The sequence below is a fragment of the Phalacrocorax aristotelis genome, chromosome 1 (genome assembly GCF_949628215.1).
Source record: "Phalacrocorax aristotelis chromosome 1, bGulAri2.1, whole genome shotgun sequence".
NCBI classification, from domain to species: Eukaryota; Metazoa; Chordata; class Aves; order Suliformes; family Phalacrocoracidae; genus Phalacrocorax; species Phalacrocorax aristotelis.
In genome coordinates, this window is record NC_134276.1 from 161,211,621 (window position 1) to 161,233,854 (window position 22,234).

Genomic DNA, 22,234 nt, shown 5'->3' on the forward strand with positions numbered 1-22,234 from the left:
CAACGCTTCCCTCCCCTTCCTCTTCGGTGCAATGCTTGCCCTCCTCCCAGCTGATGTCCTCCTCTTGTCCCTGCACACATGCTCTCCAGGGCAGCAACAGCGTGCAAGACACTGCTCAAAAGCCCCTGGGGAGAGCCAGGCAGAGATGTGTCCACCAGCCAGAGTAAGTACTTGTCTCTCTAGTACCTTCTTGGACCTGGGATGGTACTAGGAGAGATGGAGCTACAGAGAGCTGGGTTTCTGCCTCACCGTGCATCACTTCTCAAGGTACAGGCTGTTGTAACTCCTGAAAGGGGAGGGCAACTGCCTGGTGTGGGACATGGCTTGCTCCCTGCTAAGACTGTAATTCAACCCTCTTTCAAATCGTCTTGCCCGACAGGAGGGACTGAACCAAGCTGGCTGCGACGTGCAATTGCATCTGTCAAATTAGCCAGAGCACACACAATCCGGAGTGCATGCCAGATGTGGAAGGACAAACAACACTCGAGCCAGCATCAAGCTAGAGTGGTGCAGACAGATAATACTCAACACAACATAAACCTTGCCAGTACAGAGTTAAGCCAACATTGTTTTCTAAACAAATCTGAAGCAGCAGAGTGAGTTCATACTGGATCAGCATTTCCTACCATGTAGCCACAGCAGTTTTGACCCAGTACCAAGCTCCCTAGAGCTGGATTTATTGTCTTGTCCACCCTGAGCCAGTGCCAAAGCCATGTCCTGAGAGGGCTGAGGAATTTAACCAGTGCCAAATGGCTTCAGAGGCTCCATCCGGGAGGAGCTTGCTTTCTGCAAACTCCCCAATAATGAAACTGAGCACGACTGCATGGTCACGCTCCCTGCTGAGCCCTGGCCAAGGGGAAGAGTGACACATCAGCAACGCTACAGTCACTCTGTCACCCGCAACACACACACGCGCGCACACTGAAGGGTGTGAGCCACAGGGGAAAAGACCACTTCACAGTATTGTCAGCTGGCAGCAGCATCCAGAAGTGATCCCACCAGGGAACATCAGCCGTTCCCAAGGCTCCCCAAAGATGCTTCTACCCAGCACGGTGTGTGCTGAGGGATGGGAAGTACTGGAGATGGAGTGAGGAAGAGGTGCTGCTGAAAGAGGGAAAAACAGAGTTCAGGAGTACCCCAAAAGATGAATAAAAACAGCTGGCACTACCAGGCAGAAGTTGAAGGCAGCAGTTTGGGTGGATGGGGAAGTGTTGGGGCAGCTGGAGAGCAGTACACCGGGACCGCTGATGGCAGGTCCCGCGGTGGCAGCGGGGAGATGCACTGGAAGATGTGCCCTTCTTGCTGGCATCAACAGGTGGGACCTGGGCAGGAGGGGAGGAGCCCATCATCTTCTTCAGAGGACACCACACCAGCACCACTGCCAGGGCTGCGCTGCAGCATGGGCCCTGCCAGCCCCTTCTCCTCAGAAAAACATGGCAGCCCCAAAATCTGACTCAAAAACCACAGCATCTGCCAGAGTCTGTGCAGAGCCTGAAACCACAGCCTGGCAGGTGCAAACCCCCAAACCTCCCCTCCAAAATCCACTCCACTGAGGATGCCCTCTGCCTGCTGCCTCGCCAGCAGCTCATTGCTTTAGGGTCTTACTCTGGGGAAAGGCACATCCAGGCACATCTGTGCTCCTTGAGGGCTGCCAGCGTGGCTGGACTTGCCCAGGCAATGGGAGAAACAGCTGCTCCCTGCTCTGCTCCCCTCCCACCCCTGCACCGCAGCAGCTCCAGCAGCACAGAGACATGGCATGGGAATAGTGTGGCTGATCTTCCTGCCTTCCCTGCAGAGGAGCTGGAGGAAGGGGCACGGAGGGCAGCCCCAGGCAGCGGGTGGCCTTTTCTGGTCCTCCCAAGAGCTTTGCGCCCCAAAATGGGTCAGGCTCAGCACAGGGCCCCTTCACTGCCTGTGCAGGGCACACGGCGTTCCTAGCTTATGAAACACACTGTCTCTGGCAGGAAAACATCCCTTCCTGCTGGGCAGGAGCACCAGGGGACAGCAGATAAGCAGTGACAAAGAGCATGCCTATCACCCCAAAAGCAGTGCCAGGCTGGGCTGGGTATTCAGAGGAAGTACCTGGCTAGGAAATGGAGGCCAGCACCCTCCATGGGGAATAAATATCCATGAGACGAGGAGGGAGGGGGAACCCCCCCTGTATGCCCCACTCCTGGTGGCATGATGCCCACTCCTGCTCTGCTGCAAGCTGCATCCCCGAGGGGACCCAGGCCAGGGCCGCAGAGCCCAGCCGTGCTGCTGGCCAAACCAGCCTGCTCCTTCGCTGCAGCAGCGTCAGCCCAGCTGCCCCTTCTCCCAAGAAACAGGGGAGAGGGAGGAAAACGCTGTAGGGAGAAGAGCAGACAGGTGTGTGCGAAGGGAGGGATGGGAAAGGAGGGGAATGCACTTGGGACTGCGTGCAGGGGACCTGCAGCTCTTCCCCCGCTGCTCTGCAAACAACCCCTCCCTGCACATACATGCAGAGCTGCAAGGAAAGGGGGTCGGAGGGGAGGGAACAGCTCTCTATTACAGGGGGTGGTGGGGACTGAAGAAAGCTTAGATTTTGTTCACAGCGTATCAGAAACCCCAGCCTTTCCCCTCCCTCACACCTCTGGGGAACAAGCAACGAGAGGGAGGGAGGGATGGAGAAAGGCACACAGACATAGGTGCCAAGGTTGGCTTACCTTGCGGTGCCTGTGGTGGGGGCGCCCGGGTGTGCAGGAGGTAAATCCAGGGCTCTGCTCTCCTCGGCGAGTGCTGGGAAAGGCCTCTCTTCAGTCACATCAAGGAGTGGCCTGTGAGTAGGTGCTCCAGCTCACCGCTCGATCGAAGCTGCCATGGATTCATTGCGAACCACTTCGCCTTCTGTGAGGAGAGGAGGAAAGGGGAGGGAAAAAAAAGAAAAAGGAAAAAAAACCACCAGCTTAAGACTTGGAGGGTAGATTCACTTCTTTCTTAGGTTTCCAATGGCAACTGAATATACCACAGATGAAGATCCAGGGTGTGTGTGTGTGTGAACGTGTGTGTGTGTGTGGGAGGGACGGAGAGATGCACAGCTGCTGAGTCCACAGGCAGTGTGGGGTGTGAGCTAGTCAGGGCGTATCGGTGATTATGGGAACAGACAACTGGACACAGGCAGCAGAGCAGACACACAGACAGATGGAAAGAGATTTAAAGGATGGAAAGAGGATGGCCTGTATCCTAAGAGCTTAGCTGTCCCACTGCACACAAAAAGGAGACAGCACCTGGCCCAGTGCAGGGCAAGGTGCTGCTGGAGCCACACTGGGAGAAGGAGAGGAGTGCCTACACACACAGCCGCACACATGCAGACACGCCAACCTCCCAGCCCTGCTCACATCACCCAGGCACTCCCCCCCTGCAAGCACACTCTTCACACTCAGACTGCTGCACCCACGCTGTACACACACACAGAGACACACAGACACTCACCAGCCTTTTCATACCCCCATGCACCACCTTGCATGCATACCCTAAAAATTTGGAGTCACTCTAAAGGGTGAGGTGCTTCTCTTCTTCACATACATCTTGCACCTACAAGGTTGCACAGCTGTATTAACATGCATACGTGATATTTCAGACAACAATCACACAACCACATCAACTCCACCCAGCCTGTTCCACCACGTATGAGTACACAGCAAAAACATTTACATACAGCACAGCAAATACTGACCACCACTCAAATGCATGCTGAATATCTGAAGATATCTACCACACACAAGCTCCTGAACATTTATGCATAACTGTCACTGCACAATCGCACATCATTTAATAAGCCCACCTCCATATCAAACACCAGAAAAAGTGCCACGTACATGCATACACACACATACATCTATATCAGTGCAAACAGCACACCAGCATCCCACAACTCACACATCTATAAGAAAACAAAAACACATAAAATATCCTCACGCACTTAGGAACATAAGTCAAGCAAGCACCACAGGCTGCATATCACACACAAATATACTATGCTTACAAATTGCCTGCAGCATACAAACTGATCGCATCAGATACTGTTACCTACCTAACTCAGCCCACACAGTGGAATACCATCTTTCTGGATCCTAAACGCTAGCCCCAGCATCATCAAACACCAGCCATATTCTGTCACATGGAAAACACAAATACTCATCAACATCCAACACAAGCAGACGAACCACAAACTACACACGAAAGACAGGCAGCCAGCATCACTCACCCCAAAAAGATTACATTCTTGAAAGTTATGAAGCTGGGACTCACTTTGGAGACAGCTGTATTATTCTGTGCACCTGCACAGATGCACGTGCACACACATACATACCACTGCCACACCAACTCTGCTTAAACTGCCTCCGCCTCTGACATCTTCCCTTTTTTTGCACTTTCTCTAGTTCTGCCCATTCTACCATCTCTCTGCTGACACATGTTGCAGCTCCCAGGGCAAAATCTCCGGAGCTGAAAGCCTGTAAAAGCATCCACACTCATCCCTTCACCTTTCCTCCTTTATTCTGGTGTTAGATGTGCATAATTTGCATGCAAAGAAGAGTGCAAGGTCCCACCAGCCGCAAGTGCTCTGAAATTGGCCGATAGTGGCATCAGGGGAATGTGACTGCAAAACCTAAGCATGGTGAAGAAGTACGTAAACCCTTACGGGAAGCAGAGATTTGGCCAAGAAGGTGCCAGCTTCCCCCAGGCCCCAGGAGAGACAAGGAGATGAAAGAGGTGGGTAAGAAGGGGTGAGGGAAGGAGAGGAGGTTGGCCCGGCACGAGGGATGACGCAGCGAGTGCTCTGCTAGACTTGTTTAACAAGGTCGGTAGTGTCACAGCGTGATCCTGAGAGTGGATGGCAGGGAGCGATCAGGGTTCAGCATCAGGGCAAGCGCATATACCTGTGCACCCCCGGGAAACGGGAGAGGTACAGGAAAGCGCAGCAGGGAAAAGCAGATGGGAGCAGATGCAACTGCAGACATGTGATGCATGGGTCTGTGGCTGTATTGGGATCACTGGAGCAGTGGGAACTGGCCCAGGTACAAAATGAAGAAGAGCCCATATGCACAAAGGGGCTGGCATAAGGATGGCTTGGGCACAGGCAATGCAGGGGTTGCAGTCAGGTCTAGCCCCAGCCAGACTCACGGACCTTCCCAGCCCTTCTCTTGACAACTCCTGAGCAAGCTGATTATCCCTGGCTCCTAGAGAAGTTGGGAAGAAAGGAAGGAGTCCCACAAGCTCTTGTCCTGTGCTGTTGGATGGGCATGGGGTCCGGGCAGATACAGATACACCTCAGTGTAAGTCAGTGAAGCATACATTGCAGTAGCCTCTTCCAGGAACTCGCTGCCCTGCCACACATCATGTGCCCCAGCACCCTGCTTCTACAGCTCTTCACCAAAAACACCTAGACCCCCTTCCCAGCACATGCAGGTACACCTTCCCACCATTACTCAGGCATGCAAACTCTCTGCTCCCCAAAGCCACCTACTGCACACCTTCCCCCAGAGCGCTCCCACCTTCCCACAGCCACACCACACACACGTTCGCATGGCAGCACGACAAGAGCCGGAAGAAACACGTGGAGAAGGCACCACCACCACCACTGCAACCCCTCCAAACCATCCCCTCTTCCCCTCTACCACCACCACTCACTTTTCAGAAGTGCTTTGAAGAGGAATTTTCTCTCTCTCAGCTGAACTTGGCCCGTGCACTCAGGCAATTTCAGCTTGCTAGGAGTGTCTGTTCCTCAGCACTATGCTCAATTATACCTGCATGCCTCTTCCCACAAACATCCATTGTGCATTACAGGAGATGAATAATGCAGGCTGAAAGGGGACAAGCAAGAGAGCCTTTTGGGCCTCAGCGAGGCACGTGTACAGAGCAGAGTGGAGATGGAATTGCCTCATTTGGTCAAAGCTAACAGATGCTGCTGAACCCAGAAAAGTCACCATGGCCTGAAGTGCTACTTGGGTTAAAGTATGGTCATGAGGGCAATTTAAAGAGGCTTTTGGACTCAGGATTTCTAATAGGTGCTGAGAAGTAACACAGAGGTGTCATGTGGGTAGATAAGGAGGATCTTCATCTCCCAGACACTTAGCACTGAGCTAAGCAACTGAAGAGAGCCACTAGTGGAAAAGGGAACCATCATGCTAAACTGACCTCCAAACCATCTGCTCCTCTGCTTCAGGGGCACGAAAGACGCACCATGACTGGCTATACAAAGGACAACGGAGAGTGAAAGCAAGGCAAACAGGAGCCAAGGGGGATGCATCTGTGTGTTTGCATGTGTATGTCTGTGTGGTGTTCATCTTGTTCATCTCAAAGGGATGTGTTTGGCCTCACCTTCACATGCCTGTTTTGTGTTGACAAGCAAGGAGACCTGGAAGACACAAAAACACGTGTGTCTGTCAGTGTCGCCATGAGTGAGTCCATCTGCGTGGGATGATGCTGAAAGAGGGCAACGTGGACAATATGCTGTCATGTGCATACATGGTGTGCAGGATTCTGTGGCCTCTGGTGAGCGTCTGTGTGTTGGTGTTGTGCATGTGCCTGCTGTGGGCAGTGGACTCCAGGTATCGATGTATCAAATGTGTATTTGTACATGTGGGCATCCAAGTGCTTTGCTATGGGTGAACAGTGTGCATGCATGCAAATCTGTTCTTTGCTGAAAACATCAGTACATTTGTGAGGTGTCATAGGGAGAGATGTGTCCTCTGTGGGTTGTCTTGTGTGTGTGTGGCAGTATTTACGCCTCTGTGTGACACCAGTGTGTTACTGCGCACCTGCAGAGTGAGCATCCTTGTGAAAGCAATTCTATGAGTACAGCACAAAACTATGGTAAGTGTGCACATGCTGCGTGCACCCCTGGGTGCATACAAGTTTGCAGGGATAGAACCCCTCTCTGGGTGGAAGAGTCCATCTGGCTCCTGCTCTGCCTCTCCTCCTGGTCTCTGCTTTTGCTTTCTTGCATTTCCTCAGTTCCCCTCGCTCACTGGCAGCAGCATACTCTGCCCTGGGAGCCAACTCCCACACACCAACACACAGCAAGGGAACTCCTTTCATTGCAGTTCCCCGGTATCTCCCTGTACCAAGAGCCATAAAGTGAAGAAAAACCTCGCTGGGCAACATGAGCTGGACCTATTCCTTTTCCATGTCCTTGTCACCCATTTCCAACCCCCAGGAACTGCATCACAAACCCATAAACGTTCACCCAAACACACAAACTTCCACCTCCAAACCCCAAGCACCAGACTTGCGACTCACATCCAAACCATGGGCCATCTAAAGCTGACACAGGTCAGGTAAAGCAGCTCAAGGTAACAGAGTTAGGGGACAGGGTCCCTATGGCCGGGAATATAGAGAGGGTCCTGCAGCTACAGTGATACCTGTTTGACTTTTGGTTCCCCAGAATCACCCACAGCTGGTTTTGGTGTAAGAAACCTTTTGCACAAATTGCAGTCAGCACAACTCAAACTCATGCCTCTGGAGCCAAAGCAACATGTGTTAGCCGTTCTGTCATTGCTCCCACTTCAGAAGGCTAAACCTTCAACCAGATCCCACGTGTACTGAGTAACCTCCAGGCTAGGATCCAAAGCATGGAACCTGCCCACTTGGAGCACCTCCCTGGGGCAGTGGGACTTGAGCAAGAAGAAAACCCCAAAGACATTCCTTTATTCCTTTAACCAATTCTGCAGATCACTACCTTCTTCCCAAAAATCCTGTCCTAAGCTCTACATGTTTGTTCTGGGGCTGATCTAAATTACTCAACTCCCCAGACTGAAATGCAGACAACTGGCCTCCATTTCAGGCTTTGCTTTTGCCCTACAATCCAGTCTGCACCTATTACCTCTTGAGAACAAAACTAGCACACAGGAGCCAGATGTGAAAATGTTCACACCATCCTGGAAGGCTTCATGGACCCCCAGCAAGACCCAGTTTCATCCAGGCCCAGGATCTCACAATTTTGCCTTGAAAATGAAGCCTTACGCTTAAGCTTCATCACTTTTGCCTTGCCTGCAGTCCTGGATCTGTGATATCCCCAAACATCACCCAACCCTATACACTGAAAACCTAGCCTCTAAGCTCAATTTTGTCCCCTTTAATTTGTCCCCAGGTTTCTTCTGAACACAGACCCAACCTTTCACCTTGTTGCTCAACAGCAAGACATCGTACTCTTTACACATAAGGGTGCTTAGTGCCAGATCCCTTACCTGACGTTTTCCCCCCGCCATGCAACAAGACAGGCTGGGAAAGCCCCGCTTTCTGATCTGCCGGGTAGTGGCAGCCACGACCCATGGTGCAGGTTCCCGGGAACTGAGCCAAGATCTTCCCAGGATTTTTTTCCCCAGAGAGGAGCCCTGCTTACAGCTAACATAGTTTGGGTGACCTTTTCACTGCTGGCAATCATGACCAGGAAAAATAGCGCTTTGTATTAATAATTAAACACCCACTAGAAAAAGCACTGGGCCAGCCTCAGCACCTATTTGGGGCTCCCTCTGCAGCACCACCACCATCACTATTCCACTGGCCCCAACTCCTCCCTCACTTCAGGGTCCCTCTGCCCAGCCCTGCACCCTCCTCTCCTTTCCTCAGCTTCACAAGCAGCTCCTGCCAATGCCTTTCCCATGTCCTGCCTGTCCTCGCCAGCTTTTCTGGCTCCGCTGGGCATGTGGAGAGCGAGCCCCTGATTACCATTCAAGCTGGATTCTCATTAGGCAGAAATGCCCCTCCAGGAGATCCATTAACAGTCCATAAGGTTAACTTAATCCAGCCAGTCTTGTGTGGTCTCTGCCCAAATTCCCTATTACATTAACAATCTTGAGCCTTAATTAGCATGTGAGGCAGAGGTGGCATTATTAATGGAGATAATACGGAGCATTAAGAATAAACAGGCCGGGCTGTCTCTCCCCCACCATGCATGCAAATCCTCTGCTGTGTGGAAATGGTGTGAACTTCCCCCATGGGCAGCACATGCTGAGGGTCTGGGGTGCCCCAGATGGAAAACAAGCCCTGGGACATGCAGCCAGGATGCTACAGGAGGAGAGTAGGGAGGTAAGGGGATCTCAGAGAGACCCTTTATCTGTTCAGGAGAAGAAGGGCTGCTAATGAGAGGGCAACAGTGTGGCTAGTCCGGTGAGAGAAATCCTTGCACTGGGGACAAGCAGCCATGTCCGTGGCTAATCCAGCTGTCCCATCCTTCTGGGAGGCTTGGGAAGGCAAGGCCAAGGTTATGTGATTCTCCATTCTGTTGAATTCTTGATTCGTGCTGCCATATGTGTGCACATAGGGTAACAAGATAGGCGTATGCCCTTGAACACAATGTGCAAGGAGGGCTGTTGCCTGATGGGGAACAGGCTGCAGTAGCTGGTTGCAGCCAGAGATGATGCTCCTCATGAGCCTCCTTTCTGACCACAGAGGCCCAGTATACTGAGAACACAGTACAGGACAGAGGGGGTTCAGGTGAAGGAGGGAAACAGTCACCAGTGAGATCAGAGAACAAATGGACTGGGGCTCCTGCTCAGTGCAGATTCACTGTGTGGAGGGAAAGGGACAGGCCCCTCGTGGGACAGGCTGGTGGCTGGGTGCTCAGGTGGCTGGTCAAATCAGCTTGGCCATCACAAGCAAGCGGGCAGCCTGGTGCAGACTCTCTCCCACCCCAGGCAGAGCCAACCGCTCCCAGGGGAGGAGACGCCCCGGGTGAGAAGAGTGGAGAACCAGAGCTGCCAGCAGCAGCGAGGTGCTGGGGGAGCAAGGGCCACAAATTGGTCGGGGCTGCACAGTGTGCCAGCCAAGCTGTGTGAGGAGAGCTCACGTATGGCCTGCTGCCCTTCTGCCATCCCACAAGCCTGAAGCTTTCTTCTAAAACATGCACTTGCAAAAGCATAAGACAAAACAGGGGAGGAGGGAAACAGAAGCAGCCAAGCCAAGGAATCAGAGTCTAATGACAGCGCCTCTGGACTGCTAATTCACACCTCCAGCAGCACCCAGCAGGCTGGGGAGGGAGTGGGAAGCTTGCCACAGGGGACCTATGACCACAGGGAATGGCATCCTGGCTTGTTCCTGAGACGTCACTGACGTTATTCCAGCTGTACATGGTTCTGCTGTGATCAGCGTGTCCCTCTAGGCTTTGCAGAGGCTTGAGCTGGGGTCAATGATCCCTGAAGCACAGGGATATCCCCTGTGTCTTGGCCCTAAAGCACCCGGCCGGTGCTAAATAGCCTTGCTTAGCAAAGAGTGCTGCTGCAGGCTGAGACTGCTCTATCCCAAGGCTGCAGCAGGACTGTTCTCAGCATCAAGTCAGCTGCCTTGATGTGCCCAGAGGCACAGTAGCCAGCAGGCAGTGATGGAGGCCCTGAGCAGAGCCCAGCTCTCCCACTTTCCAGCACAGCAAGTTCCCACTCCCCCAGGCCCACCAGCCAGCCCCTGACAAATCCATTTGTCCAATCTTGTGCTTTCTACTAATCCTGTTGAGCCATCCTTTAAGTTGCTCTGAGGCAGACATAGAAAATACAACCGATGCCTTAAGAAGCTTCCCTTGACCTTGCTCAATTCAAGATAAAGGGCTTTGATTTAAAAAATTACAGTGGGGGTCTGTCACTGATCCATCTCATGGATTAAAGGAAAACAAACAGAGACACAGGATGCAGCCGGTGTTGGGTGAGTGGACAGGGAAGGGAAGAAAGGTTACAATCAGCATGAGGGACGAGACAAAAGAAAGGAAAGGACACAAAGTGAGAGGGAAGGCAGAAAAAAATACCTTCTCCCTCACCATCTCCACACTTGACTACTGGCAGAAAAGCTTTATACACACATGGCATGATACAACATGTCCCACCACCTTCCTTGGTCTGTAAGGAAAAGTGAGGCAGCTGCACTCCCCCATGGTGTGACCAGGCTGGGAACAGGCTGCTGGGACTGGAGCTCCTTGCATCATGAGAGGCACCCACTGGGGAGCAGAGACTGAAATCTCGGGGCATAAATGGCTGCTGCAGAGGTCTTGCCACCACTGTCTCTCCTTCTGATGCTGCTCAGGCCTTTCTGCTTTCACCCCTTGCCCTTCCTTCACACCAAACCTCTCTTCTCATCTCCTCCCCTTGCTGACAGTACTGTTCCTCACTCTCCCTGCTGTCTGTCCTGGCCCAGGTCATATCTGACAACATCTAAGCAGACTTTCCACCCCTCACCTCAGTGCCCTACAGCCCTTAATTCAAAGGTTACTCAGAACAGTTTTCCTCTGTAGGAAATGACATAAGGGCTACTGAGGGCACATTCTTCTTTCCCTGTACCCTCCAATACCACAAGGTTGTTGCATCACACTAGGGCCTTTTTTCTTCCTGGCGTGAGCCTGTTTCCTCCTTCTGAACCTATTCTGTTTGAAGACCACTCACAAGGTGGATGATGTTTCATTTTCATTCACCTCTTCTCCATCACCTGGCTGAGGTTCTCAGCTGGACAGGAAATAAGAGATGATCTTAATTTCAGCATGGATTTTGTTGATAAATCTCTCAATCTGCTGTAGAAGAGCCTAGTCCTGACGTGGGAGCTGACTCTTGGGTATCTCCTTCAAGTGGGTCAAGATGTCCCTGTGCTGTGCTTAGGTCTGAGAGCCTCCTCATAGGCAGTCCATGTCCTCTCACCTTCTCCTCCCACTCTCTTGCACTGCCCATCACACCAGCAGAATATCCAAGCCATATTTGCCCGAGACACTCATGTCTGCAGACTGTTCCACCTTCAGTCTGCTTATCTGAACATCCTTCAGTCAGAGGATCTTCAGTCAGAGGATCAGGATAATCACCTCTGGCCTTTCAATTCCCTTACTCATTCTGTATTGACCAGTCCCAATTCCTGCCTGTGCTGACAGCCACCACCCATGCTCAGAGAAGCTATCCCCACATCCTGAGGTTCACTGCAAATTTCCCCTTCCTATTTTTCAAGCCTCCTAGGATCCTGCCCAGTCCTTATCCTGATGGCCAAAGGCACCCTCAACTGCTTTCAGAGGTTTTGCCCACCTTCTTCACCTCCTCCTACACCATGGCACTGCAGCTAACACAAAAGCCTTCACCTGTGTGGGACCTGGCAGAGCTTATCTCTCCAATGTCACTTCCCACCTAACAATACCCCATGTCCTTCCGTCACTACAAAGCTGCACTGCTGTAGCCAAGAAAGAGGCAGTTGATAGATGCAGAAAGATGAAAGGTGAAGGGCTACCGGAAAAGAGACAATAGAGACCATAAAATGAGACAGGTCTATAAAACCACGGATGACACAGAAAAAGTAGAGGGGACAGATGTTAACTGTCTCTTCCCACCCAAGAATCAAAGGTCAGGAAATTAAATCAAAAAGTAACAGGTTCAAGACAAACGACCGGAGGTCTTGCATTGCACACTGCCTGTTTAGGTTGCAGAACTTCTTATGAGATTTTGTGGATGCTAAAACTTCACCTGGCTTCAAAAATTGGCTGAACAAATTCAGGGAGGAAACAAATCCATAGAGACGTATGAAGTGTACAACAGATCTTCTAGCACAAGGTCCCTCAGCCACACATCACTGAAGGCTAAAAGACTGTTCAGAGGAAGTGCTTCTACACAGTTATCCCATCTTTATGCTCTTCCCTCTTTCAGTTGGAGATACTGGCCTGGAAGGATCTCAGACCTGGCTCAGTAGGGTCCTTCTTATATTCCTATGGCTTTTCATAGCCAGGCTGACCCAGAAGCCACAGGCAAATAGTATCTATGAGTAGCAATATAATTTTGGTGCATTAGATCCAGTAAGGGAGACGAATAGACAAGAGAGCAAACAATAGAGCCCATTCCAAGGCTTTTTTTTTTTTTTCTTCTGCCCTAAAGCTGGAAGGAGGTCTGAGGTCATTTAAACCAGTCATCCCAGTACAGATTCTTGCTGGGAATAACATCTGTGTTTGAGTGCTAGCCCCCTCGATGCCTTGCTCCAGACTTTATAAGACCAAATCCCCTTTCCCTGTTGATAAACACAGAGCCCTTTCAACAGACCATCTGTAACAGGGCCAACCCCCTTGAATTCCCTTCCATTTCCCTGACCTGTCTATCACACTATTCATGGCAGCCTCTCCACACTAATCCTTTTATTATGATCTGACTCAATTTTCCTGGCCTGTGACTGCAATGGGGAAAAAAAGGAGGGGTGTTAATCCTTCTGACCTTGTTGTCCCAATTCTGGACCATCTGTGACTAGGAATTCAGAGAGGGGAAGTCTGATCCTCCTAACGCCACTGTCCCCATGCCAAGCCATCTTTGCTTGGAAAGAGGGACCTGCTTGCTTTGGTAGGTCCAGCCTGTAGCCTCCTAGAAAGTTGTAGTGGCAAAGCCCCTTTTCACCTACAGGCATTTTGTACAGGATTGCTTCCTAGACTACCTCTCCAGCCAGAGGGGATGGACAGATGGAGGGAATAATATCCTCCACCTCTATCAGATGCCGTTTACTCATTCCTCCTGTACCACCTCTCTGCTCCCCCAACAACAGTGTCTGCAGGTCCTCCCCAGCTGTAAGACAGGGGATCAATAAATGGTGAAAGACAAACAAACATCTCTCAAAATTCTCCTGGCAATGATGTATATGAAGAAGAGGCCTTGCAGATCACTCCACCTCCACCACTGGCCAAGTCTAGCTTGTTTCCTCCATCACTTTTCACCACTGTGTTTCCTTGCTGCAAGTAGTTACATCTCCATAAACTTGCCAGACTATTTTACAGTCAGTCTGAGCACTCACACCAGGAAGCTTGCATGTATCCTCAGAGCTAGCCAAATATTCTCCTCTTTGCTCAGTCTCATCCCATACCTCTGACTTTGCCTATCTTTTGCCACGTTAAATAATCTTTTCCTTTCCTTGGTGCTTACAGTCCTCAAATACTTGTAAACTGCTATCGTATCATCATTTAGCCAAGCTCTACATATTTAGTTCTTTTAATCTCTCCTCATAAATAAGTCCCTCCAGCCCTTTCATCATTTTTGTTGCTCTTCTCTGAATTCGCTTCAATTTATCGCCCTCCTTCAGCTAGCATAGCACCCAGGTTTGAATGCCAGGTTTTACAGACTGGTCTCACTAACGCCTTGGAAATAACATGAATTGGGCCTCCCTTGTGCTTCAAGGCTTGATGTTTCTGTACTTGAGCACACAGATATCAGGAGACCTAACGCACTTCATACATGTGGCACCAGGTAATACAACTCAAGACTATCTCTTAAAGCACAGAATCTCTTTCCAGGGAGAGGAAGCAGATTCATGAGAGGTGGGGTGAAGAAGATACATGGACAGGTAGGATAGATGTTCTACCTCTGAACAAGGAACACACCTCGAGAAGAGACATCAAGTCCAAGTGATGTAAAAGGTGCATATACATACACGTACACATGCGTTCACTCCACAAAAAAAACCCCACATACAATTTACCTGCATCACACACAGGCACATACACAAATGCACACAGTAACACGTCTCATGGATAACATATGTGAAGCTGAGGAGAGAATGACATACATCTGCCCAAAGATTTTGTGCACACACAGATGTAACCTGTGCATACAAGAAGATAGGACAGACAAAGCCTAGCAGAAAATGGTTCTCTCCCTGTTCACAAACATATATGTTCTCATGCATAAACCAATGTTCCCAGAGGAAGGATAGCTCATGGAGCCCTCATAGTAACCTAAAAATACACAGGCAGCTCTGATCCATCTGGTCTACAGCATAAGCCATGGAACGAATGAATACAAACATATGACACCTTGTCTTAAGGCAACTGATAGCCTGTGCACCGTCCTGAGACACAGTCTGCACATCTATAGCACCTTCCATGGGGGTTAGCTTATCACCCAAGCCATTCAGAAATGAGGTGAGTGCTGAGGGGTATAGAGAGGAAGGAAGGGACTTCCCCACAGGCCAGTTGTGGCAGAGCTAGGGATCCCTCCTGCTACTTTGTGACCCGCTCCCCAAGTCATATTACTGATGATCCTTCCTCACAGCAGTATTTGCTCCATCTCTCTGCTATCGGACTAACTGACACCTATAGGAGTCAAAAGCACCCACAGTTTCTTAGAAACTATCCTTCCTCTACAGCTTACCAATACCAGATATGGATGTTAACCTTGTGTGAGGGTGTCTCTGTGTAGGGAAGAGGAACTTGGGTTCTTGGCCCCCAGACACATCTTCTCACCACTGTGAAACTCATGTTGCACCATCAGCTCCCCAAAGCATCACCTGGAACAGAATTCTACACTAAGGGGCTGAAAAGCTGAAGATGCACTTCCCGGGGTGACTGGAGAAGGGAAAGAACAGCCCCAGCACATCACTTGGGTCAGCACAGGAGGATGGATGCACCTCACCTTCAACAGCAGGACGGATTGTCCTATGGGATTTTGATCCCATGCCTATCTTCATGGTATCTGGTGCCATGCCATGCAGCACCATGTAGCCACTGTGTCTACCCAAACCAGGGGTAGACTCCCTGCAAGAGGCAACATCTAGGGATCAAACCTTTCAAGTCATTCATCCCAACCTGGCTCCTAACAGTTTGCTTTCCACCCCTTATAATGCTGTGGAAAGAGTGACAACTGCCCCTCCCTCCTTCTGTACTTCAGCTGGTCAGCTGGAACTGGGTTTCCTCTTGGCTTATAAGTGTTGAACAAATGAGGTCATTTCTCCTCAGTGACAGGAAATTATTTGGTCAGTCCTGTCTGTGAGGAAAGCAGTTCATCTCAGGCAATGGGTAGGTACCCCTGAGCTCCCAGGAGACCCAAAGAACAGCTATAATCCCTTAAAGAGGAGGTCAGGGAATGGCAAAGCGAGCCACAAAATTAACACTGGCTGGGGAACACAGGAAAGCCAGAACACAAATGCAGCTCTGCTAAAGTGAAGCTATAACTGCTGCCAGACCATCTCGCCACTGAAGCAAACACAACAGCAGTCCCACAGTCATTGTCACCTCCAAAGTGCCAAGCTTGACTCACCTGGGGCTTTAAATATAGCCTTCATCAGGTTCACAGCTGCAGGAAACCCATCCTGACCCAGCAGAGAGAAAGGGCTGGAGGTGGGTCACAGCCCTTTGGTCTGCTCCCTGCGCTTTGCACTCTCCCCTTCCACCCCAAAAAGAGGACTTGCCCCACAGTGTGGGAGGTGGCTCCCATGTGATCAGCCTGCCTTCCTTCAGCATCTCAACTCCACATCCTCCTTCATCCCTCTTCCCACACAGAAAAGTATTGGGTGACACTGAGCCCTGCCCCTGCAGAACCCCAAAGAGATCTCAAGCACCCGCTGTAACTCAGCATGGGGACCAGCCTGGACAATCCCCACCAGCAGAATGCACAGTGCTATTGGGGAAGCTCCAGCTTTTCCCATACCTGCCAGCAACCTGGGATCCTTTACTGTCCAGGACAGCTCTGCTCCTTCGTGGAGGAGAAAAGCAAAAGCTCCTCTGTTCCTAGAAAAAGGAATATTTTCCTGGAGCACATTTGCTCTGCACCTAAGCTGCTCCTGTCCTACCCTGGTGCCCAGGTGTGGGTGAGGGCTGCAAGTGTGTTTGGGGGACGTCACATCCCTTTCCCAGAGCAGGGTGCCACTCAAAGACTCACGAGAGCGTGAGGACGGAGGTGTTCCCTGTATGTCCTCTGCCCTCCCTCACACTAAAGAAAGAAACAACTTAGCCCAGGCCCACACTTACAGGGGATCAAGGCAAAAAAACACAATATTTGGGATGAGGGAGACAGCAGCTGGGTCTCTCTCTCACAGCAAATGTGCTGATATTTTCTGACACAGCTGCTGACAGCACTGGGAGTTTTCAACAGGCCCTGATGTGACCACTAGCTTTTTTCCCAGGTGAGCAGTGCTCTCCACTCTTCAACAGGGTCAGAAGAGGCAGCTGCACTCTGCCTGGAGCTGCATCTGGCTTCTGACATGAACCAGGTAGGAACAAACATCACGGACATCATGACAGCTATGCTTTCCTCCCTCCTGCCTTCCCCCTCTGCCTGTGATTTTTACCTTTCCAATTTTAACCGCAAGCTGGCCGCCAGCAAAAACTACACCTCCATATGCCCCCCTTTCCCAAACGCCCTCTCTACCCTCCAAGCGGCTGCTGTTCCACAGCTTAGCTTTGCACTGGCGCAGCACATCAGACAGCATATTCCCAAATACCCACTTTGCCTGGAGCTGGGTGAAGAGAGGGAAAGGCCACGCATCCACAGTTCTTCCCCTGGTGTCGTAGTTTTTGACGGGTAAGAGCAATGAAGGCAGCTTGCTTCATACCGACAAATCTGCATGCTTGTAGGTTGGATGCCCTGAAAGCCAACCGCCTCCCAAAGGAAAATAATGGGGTGAGGATGTTGGCAGGTGGGGAGGGGGCTAGGGGTGGGGGGAAGGTTTCTAGGCTGGGGAAATCAGTGGGATTAAAGGGGCTGTTCCTCACCCCCGGCACTGCATCGGCACCCCTCCACTCCCTGCAGCTTCCTCACTGCTGCTGGTACGGTCTGCACATAGGGGGGAGGCAAGAGGGGGGCTGTATTTAAATATATTAATAATGCATGCTCCATGTAAATGAAGCTTCCTTTGAATATTACATTAGCGATGCTGTCAGGCTGCGTTTCTCGGGACACAGGAGTGATGGTGTGTGTGGGGACTGGGAAGGGCGGGGTGCAGGTCACCAGAAATGCCTCATACCCCAGCACAGCCTCCTTTCTCCCCCTCCACCCTAGCTCCCCCACATCACACACACTCCTGCTCCCTCCCACCTTCCGCTGCATGACAAATTCCTTGGCTCGCAGCATGCAATGCAGCCAGGCTCCCCAGTACCCTAGGCCCCCTCCAGGGACAGGGACACAGCCCCCCTCCCCAATCCCTACATAATGTTTACCCCCCCACCCCAATCTCAGCAATCCTCTTCCTGCTCCATAGCTTGATTTACAGCTCCCTACCTCCAGGGTGGGGAGAAGGGTTGTGCTCTCCAGCCCTTAGGCAAAAAGGAGGGGGAGCAGCTCCTAAGTCTGGCCTGCACATGTGCACCCACTTTGTGTGCACACACCAGCCCCCAGCAGCAGACGCTTGTGTGAGCCCAGAGTGGGTGCCAATGGACCGCGGGCTGTGCACGGCTGCAAGATGCATGCGCCTGCAGTGCACGAGCAATGCTCTCCTCCCCATCACCAACACCTCCTTCCCTGGGTGCTTGCAAGGATGTTTGCAAGTATATTGTTTGTGCACAGCCACCTCCACCTCTGCACACATACACACATGCAATACACATATGTGTGCTTGCATACATGCATGTAGAGGTAGGGGGGAGCCACACCAGCACACACACGAGAGGGCATTACGCACAGCAGCTCCCAAATATGCTGCCTGCGGCAGCATTAACAGATTTATGCTGCCTTTCACCAGCCAGATCCAAGCTCTGGAATGGGAACAGCAGCAGCTGTGCACTCCTGCCTGTCCTGGGATGAGAATAGGATGCGTCTGTTCGTCTCTCTCCCCCACCCACATGCCTCCTCCTTCCCCCTCCTCTTGCTCCCATTCATTCATTCAGCTTCTCCTCCCCCCATCCCATGCCCCAAAGCAGGAGGATCCTTATGCATAAAAATGTGGGCATGCTTTCTCTGGTGGAATAAATGGTCACACAGACATCCTACAAGCAATGCATATATACGTATGTATGCATTTGAGTAGCTGTCCTGGGCCCCTACATAAATACCCAGCTCCCACCACCAGCACACGCACACTCACACACCCGACAGACACCACGCAATGACTTTTCTGCAGCCAGTCAGTCTCCCAGCAGAGCAGTGTAAAAGCAAAACAGAGATGTACTCACTCCCCTGCATTCAAACCAGGCAAATGTTCACACACCACACACACAGAGAGACACACGGAGATAGACAGAGAGAGAGGGAGAGGGACACACACATCACATTACTGTCTGCAAGGGCTCCCAGAGAAAGTTTGCAAAGAGGCAGGGAACAGGGGGCTGTGGGATGAGGCTGTCCCCTTCTCCCTCCTATAACTGCAGGCAATATACATATATGTCTCTGTGTCTATACCTGTATATGTACATGCAAGTATGTGTGGAGATATATACATATACCTATAGCTATACCTATACATATGTATGTATACACACACAAAGAAACACACATATATATACACATATACATGTATCCCCTCCTCTTGCAAGGTTTGAATAGAAGCAGACCAGTCAAACCCAGCTGTGTGCAGCAAGCCTTGGACCTATTCAGCATCCCGATCCTAAGCGAGAGCGCACACACACACACACACACACACTCTGAAAGGGAGACCTGCCTCCAAGCTTCTCTCACTCCCATCCCTCCATATGGGCATTATCCGCGCCCCCCGCCCCCCCCCCCCAGCCCCGGCCACTTCCCCATTTCCCTTGCACTCACCCCTTGCCTTCATCCTCAGATCAGTGACATCCACCCCCCAGGGAGCGCATCCACGGGCTGGAGGAGAAAGGCAATCCATCCATCCTTCCCTTGTCCCCCCTTTCAGTCCTCCCCCTCCAATTTCAGCCGCTTCTCCGAGAGGCGACACGGACAACAACAGGGAGCTGAGGACACGCGAGGCAGCTGCCCAAGGGCTGCACACAAAAACGTGTCACACACACACGCACACACACATACCTGCTTCTGGAGGGGCGATTGCTCCCAGCTTCCATATGGGGCATGACAGAGACGAAGTGGAGGCACAAAAGACCCCGGTCTTCAAGCAACTTGCAGCCCTGTGGATGGGGGGGGGGGAGTATCCCCCACCTTGTGTCACCCCCTGGAGCTGTGCTGTCCCCTGCCCCACGGCTGTCTCATTCCCGGCTGCACCTAGGCAGCACTCCCAGCCACGCACGCACGCGAGCACGACAGGCGGGGACGGAGCAGCAGTCCAGGGAGGGCACACACAGCCGGAGGATTTGCTGCCTTCGCTGCATCCGCATCACTGGGGGAAGAAGGCAGAAAGGGCTGTATTGGCATTTAAAATGCAAGTGATTAATTCGCCACAGGCTCGGCTGATAGGACTCTGGGACCAGAGCCGGCACTGCTTCTCCCAGCTGGGAAGGATGTGACAGGCGAAGGTCCCTCTCTCATGGAGCCAGCTCCGAGCTCTCCTTGCCTGCACAGCCACCGCTCCGGTGCAGGCAGAAAGGGGTGGGCCTCCACCGGAGACATGAGCACGCATGCAACAGCTGCTGGGGAACTGCACACCTCCGAATACACACATGCACACGAGCAACAGCTGCTGGGGAACTACACACGCACACACACCAAAATTTCCTTACAGCAGCTGCTGAAGAGCTACACGCAACATGCAACAGCTTCCCAGGAACACGCACAAGCACCAGCTGCTGGGGAATTCACACACACACAAGCACAGAGACTACAGCTCCTCAGAAGCAAGTCTCCCACATGAAAATACAAGAGCTTCTAGGAATGACACAGGTACAAGCAACAGCTCCTGAGGAGCTACATACACGCATGTACTCATGCAACAGCTATACACCTACTGACACAGGTATGTGCAACCATCGTGGGAAACTACACTTCGATACATGCCCCTGCAGTACTTGCTAAGAAAATCGATACGTGAAAATGCAATAGGAGGTCAGGGAAATCTTTCATCCACACACAAACACATGCATGTGACTGCACTGGGGAGACTATTTCATACACCTCCTCAAGTCACTACAGATAGAAATGCAACAGCTCCTCAGGAATCACCCGTAACCATGTAACCTCACGTACATGCAACAGCTTACTGGAAGACCTTCCACCTCCCTATGTCAAACCCACACATGCCATCACTGATGGAGATCTTGCCTGCAGTCAGAAACAAACATCCATGTGCACCAGGTGCTGGGGAGCCAGCCACAGCACAGCCCCCAAATACTGCACACAGGCAATAGCTGCTAGGAAACCACCTTACCAAACACAGGGTGACTCTTAAGAAATTACTCCCCGGCCCCTTTGCAGAAAGCGCAAACATACATGACAGCTAGGCATAAATAATCCCTGCACAGACACGCAAACACACAGACCACAACTGAAGGGACAAGATGCATCCCTTGCACTCACCGCAGCTGTAGAGGGACTGCTTGTCTCACTCGGACACGCGCAGACATGCAACAGCTGCAAAGAAACTTAGGAACATAGGACATTGGATGGGAGCTGGCTTCCTGGGATGTGCAATCCAGTTTCCTGCTATTCCAGACAACCACATCATATAATCTTGCTCTGAAATGTCTCAAGGTCCATTCTAGCGCTGTGAGACTATTTGCTCCCTGCTCAGAGGCTGTTCTGGCCCCTGGCTGCTCTGATGTTAGAAAACTGCCCCAACACCTACATTTACTCATGACCAGTTCACACCCACATATTGTTCTGCCAGTTGACTGTGTCCTTCACACGAGCACGCATAGAGGTTGCAACAACAAATGGAAATGCTCCGAAGCCTCCACTTGCAGCTGAACAGACACCATCTGCACCCCGCCTCAAACAAATATATACACACGCAACAGCTGGGTAAAAACATTTCCCTCAGCATAAATATCAATATGCTTGCAACAGCTTCTAGGAAAATAGACACCTCACCCCGCCACCCGCAGCACTCACATGCACATGGGTACAGACGTACGAATGCATGTAAACGCCGATGGGAAACTAATGACTTGCTTCATGCAGTCCAAGAACTGTAGAGAAATTACTCTGCCACACACTCCCCACTGCAAGCAGCACTACTATTAAATGTGTTATATTGTGATCTCCAGTTGCATCTAAATAATCTCACCTGTGGCCCACATAGTTATCCTGCTAGCTATTGTATGAGTATAGAAAAATGCAATTACCCCATCTGTCTCACACCAGCAGATCTATAGGAGGGTGGTGAGCTCCTTTGACCCCCCCTTGCACATTTTTATCTCTGTTGGGAGAGAAATAACCTCATGCAAATCCAAACCCAGCAAGTACGGGACTGCCCCTAGCCTTCTCACATGCATACAACAACCTCAGGGACAGGACACCAAACCCACAAGCACTACATGGAGGGGCAAACGATCAGTAGCCCTATAGGAATGAGTTGCTTCCCTCAAAACACAGGCAACAAGTGCAAAGGACCCACCTACAAAACTAGCCCCAGGCATTACATGCACCACCTAGATGGCATGAAGAAACAAGTTGGTCCATCAGGTACAAACACACAAGATCATCAGCCCTGTTGAAAATTA

The 22,234-nt window shown here is 51.3% G+C and overlaps 1 long non-coding RNA gene across 1 annotated transcript; it reads right to left on the reverse strand.

The window, feature by feature from the left end:
• Positions 1–1,173: 1,173 nt before the first annotated feature.
• On the reverse strand, positions 1,174–20,277 carry LOC142049181 (uncharacterized). Its single transcript, XR_012657623.1, has 3 exons — positions 19,650–20,277; positions 2,685–2,865; positions 1,174–1,322 (listed from the first exon to the last, which is right to left on the reverse strand). It is a non-coding gene; the product is annotated as an uncharacterized LOC142049181 (long non-coding RNA).
• Positions 20,278–22,234: the final 1,957 nt, after the last annotated feature.